A 4615-nucleotide genomic window follows, 5' to 3' on the forward strand; every position below is an offset into this window, starting at 1 on the left:
TAGGAAACTTCTTGTTGCTAATGTCCCTGATATCATTTTCCTGTGTGAAACTAAGATTAATTCTAACAGGTTCCAGCGTATCCGTTCCATATGCAGAATGGAGGGTTGCCTCGCAGTGGACTCCGCAGGAAAGAGTGGGGGGTTGGCATTACTTTGGCGGGATGGTATAGATGTGTCGGTTCAAAATTATTCTAATTTTCATATTGACTCGTTGGTTAGGCTGGAGAACGAGGATGTGCTGAGATTTACCGGTTTTTACGGCCAGACTGCTTCTAGATCGAGACAACAGGCCTGGGATATTTTGGGGAGAGTGCATCATAAGGTTAATGAAGGATGGATTGTTGGGGGTGATTTTAATGCTATTCTGAATCTCTCTGAAAAGGAAGGTGGCCGTAGTAAACCCAAGGTGTTGATGGAGGAATTTTGTAATATCCTGGAGGAGTTAAAGCTCACCGATATCAAGCCTTGCAATGGATGGTTTACTTGGACAAACAATAGGGAAGGTGATCGGCTTGTCAAGGAAAGGCTGGATAGATTTGTTGCCTCGGATGTGATTCTGAATAAGTTTCCTTTCTTAGCTTCCTATGTCGTTCGCCAGTCCAGGTCCGATCACGAGGCTATCCTGATTGATACGGAAGGTAGTAAGCCTAATAGGGAGAGGACGGGACACAAGGCGTGGTTCAGATATGATACGTGTTGGGCGGGGGAGCAGGAGCTTAAAGACTTAATTTCGAGCATTTGGGAGAAGGGGGAGAGCAACATGTTGGCGAAAATAGACATGACTCGTGATAAGTTGGGCCCTTGGCAGTTTAGTCGCTTTCGAAACTTGAAATATAAAATAAAAGGGCTGGAGAAGGAGATTAGTAGACTTATGGATGGCCGAACGGATGATCGAACCGCGTGTCTGCTCAAACAAGCTCGTGGTAAGCTTGGCCACCTTTATGATGTCGAGGAAAAGTACTGGGCGCTTAGGGCCCGATCCCAGTGGCTGAGGGAGGGGGATAGAAACACGCGCTATTTCCATGTTCGTGCTTCGGGACGTAGGAGGAAAAATAAAATTTCGAGACTTAAAGATGAACAAGGGAATTGGCATGATAATGAGAAGGAGATATGTGGTATTGCCTGGAATTATTTTCATTCTTTGTTTAGGACTTCGATAAACCTGGGTGATGCTAGTGACTTCCAGCACATCCCTAAATGCATTGATATGGACACCAATCGGTTTCTGAATGATGCCTATACGGATGAGGAGATTTTGAAGGTGTTTAAACAGATGGATCCTCGTAAGGCGCCTCGAATTGATGGGCTTTCGGGTAGTTTTTTCAAGGATCATTGGCATACTGTGGGGAAGCATGTCCTGAGTTTATGCCATGATATTCTTAAGGGTGATAAGAGTGTTGAATGTGTTAATGAAACCCTGATCGTTTTAATCCCTAAAATCAAAAATCCTGATGAGATGGCTAACTTCCGTCCTATTAGTCTGTGCAGGTTTATCTATAAAATGGTTGCTAAGACGCTTGCTAACCGGCTCAAGAAGGTCCTTCCAAAGTGCATAAGCCAAAATCAAAGTTCTTTTGTCCCCAACCGCATGATTCACGATAACATTCTCATAGCCCACGAGCTTGTGCACTATCTTAGGAGCTCAAAAAAGGCCCGAACAAAGGATGTGTGATCAAATTGGACATGAGCAAGGCGTACGACCGGGTGGAATGGAGTCTTATTGAGAATGTGATGGAAAAAATGGGTTTCTCTTCTGTTTGGGTTAAAAAAACCATGGATTGTGTTTGTACTGTTAAATATAGGGTTAAGTGTAATATGATTCAGTCGGATGTTATTATTCCCGAGAGGGGTCTTCGTCAAGGGGACCCTCTTTCCCCCTACTTGTTCCTGTTCTGTATGGATGCCCTGTCTTGTATGCTAATCCATGCGCAAGAGACTAATATGATTAAGGGCATTCGTGCTAGTTTCAATGGTCCTCGGATTAATCATTTATTCGTTGCTGACGATGCCATTTTATTTGTTAGGAATAAACAAAGTAAAGTGATGGAGTTTTCGAAAATACTGGAGTCCTTTGAGCGTATATTGGGTCAGCGCATCAATTTCGACAAATCCGTGGTGTATTTTAGACCATTGCTTCTCAGCGGGAAAGCTTGAGCAGCTTACTTAGGATGAGGGTGGTTCCCAACCTTGATGCTTATTTGGGCTGCCTATTCCGGTGGGTAAAAAGAAGTGCGATGCTTTCAAGAGTATCCTGGATTGAACTGCTAACAGGATTAATAGTTGGTCAAAGCGACTTTTGTCTTATGGGGGTAAGGAAATTTTCATTAAATTGGTCCTTCAAGCTGTCCCTACGTATGCGCTTTCGGTTTTCTTTGCTCCTAATGGTGTGTTGGAGGAACTTCAATCTATGATCAGTAGGGTTTGGTGGAGTGGTCAAGATAATAATCGGTGCTGGCATATGCTTTCTTGGGACCGCATGTGTTTTCCTAAAGGGATGGGGGGTCTTGGTTTTAGGGATCTTCGTCGCTTTAACGTGGCCTTGCTAGGCAGACAAGTGTGGCGCCTTATGAGCTGTAGAGATACGCTGTGCTTTCGGGTCCTAAGTGCCAAGTATTTCTCGGATGGGGACGTCTTTCATCCTAAGCGTGTTGAAAAACCCTCCTTCACTTGGCAGAGCATTGCTAAAGTTGCTAGTACGTTGTATGACGATTTTCGGTGGAACGTGGGTCGGGGTGATAAGATTGATATTTGGCGAGATAACTGGGGCTTCAATGACCTGTCGGGTGTCTCTATTAAGCTCAGCAGGAGGGAGGTCCATGAGGAGAAAGTGAGTGACTTGCTTAATAACGAGAAAGACGGGTGGAATGTGAGAAGGGTTCTTGAGATTTACGGTGAAGACTTGGGGGACCAAATTTGCAAAATCCCCATTATTCATAATGGCCCTGATGATGACCGTATCTGGTACCACAACTCCCTTGGATATTATTCGACCAAGTCAGCCTACTCCTGGTTGACTTTGAAGCATGTGGGCCTTGGTCCTCACCGTTTTATTTGGAAGTTAGCGTGGAAACTCCAGACTCTCCCGAAGATTAAGATTTTTTGCTGACGTTTTGGGCACAATATCCTTCCTACATACGATAATATCTCTGGTATTCGTAGGGAGCAGAGCAGCAACTGTCTGAGATGTGGGCTGGCTAGAGAGAACCTGCTTCATGCTATGAGAGACTGCCCTAGTGCTAAAGCGGTTCTGGTTCATGGAGGCCTGAATAATAACTTGCTTGAGGGTAGCTATGGCCGTTGTGTGCACTGGCTTGAGGATGTGGCTCGTACACTTGATTTGAAAGCTTTCTCTGACTTTATTACGGTGCTCTGGAATATTTGGAATAGTAGGAACAATAAAGTTTTCAGGATGTGGAGGAGGAAGCTAGAGTGACGTGGGAAAGGGCTGCTGTGTTGAGCAGGGATTTTTGAATTTTTAATTTCATGGATAAGCCGCTGCTTCCTAAACCGATTCTAGAGAAAAGTTGGAAGAAGCCGGATCAGGGGACTGTTAAAATTAATTTTGATGCGTCTTCGAACGGTAGGAAGTTGAGTTTTGGGCTGGTGGAGAGGGATCACGACGGTTTTGTCCTTGGCGGGCGGGCTGGTATGGTTGCGCAGAATGTTCAAGCCGAATGGGCTGAGTTTCATGCGCTGGTTGAGAGCTTCAAATTTGCGCGCTCCAGGAACTGGCTTAAGCTAGAATTTGAAACCGATTGTGCCAGCTGGTGAATAGGCTTAATAGGCATTTGGCTGACTTATCCACTATGGGCTACAGCATTCGGGAGAACATTAAAATTTTGGATTTTTGTGATAGTTATCATTTTGCTTGGGCCCTGCGTAGTTGTAATAAAGTTGCTGATTCTCTTTTTAAGTGGGCTAAGGCTTTGAATTGTATTAAGGATTTCGATATGGATTATCCTGTTGAAATTCATGATGTTATTTTAAGTGATGCAATAAATTGAGGTCGACCTTCGGGTCTTTTTTTTCAAAAAAAAGAATGTTGCCTGGTAGCAGATTGACGAAGTTTTTTAGCTCTTTAAGGGGTAGAGATCCGCTGCCCCCCGACGTGGCCCCCCTCGAACCCGAGGTGGGGTGCGTCCGCAGCCCCCACGGAGGTCCGATAGTCCCGCAATGACTCACCAACGGTGCTGGGTCGATCGCCGGCGCTAGTGGCCGGGGTGATGATTTTCCGGTCGGTCAAGCCCGTGCCCATAGAAATGTAACCAACGACTCCAGGACTAAGTTCCCTATATCGGGCAAAGATCTCCTGGGGTGGCTTATGCATTGCTATGGGCTCGAGCTTGGCTTGCCCATTCTCCCCCGTCATGTTAGGGACGCCTTGTGCCTCCCAAGTCGGCGACCCATCGGCGCCTTGGCCTTGCCAAGCCCTTACCTGCATTCAAAGCTGCCCGTGACCAAAGTACCAAGTCCCTTTGACGGCAACGGTACACTGGGGGCGTAAGTTGAGTTTGTAGGCTCTGTCATGGCTCGACCAAGTCCCAGTGGGATTTTGTCCCTTGTAGTTCTCGTGCCAAGCGTTTGTGGTGTGCCCTCGTTTCATTGTTCCTTCCAC

Source organism: Gossypium hirsutum, chromosome A09 (genome assembly GCF_007990345.1).
Source record: "Gossypium hirsutum isolate 1008001.06 chromosome A09, Gossypium_hirsutum_v2.1, whole genome shotgun sequence".
Taxonomy (NCBI): Eukaryota; Viridiplantae; Streptophyta; class Magnoliopsida; order Malvales; family Malvaceae; genus Gossypium; species Gossypium hirsutum.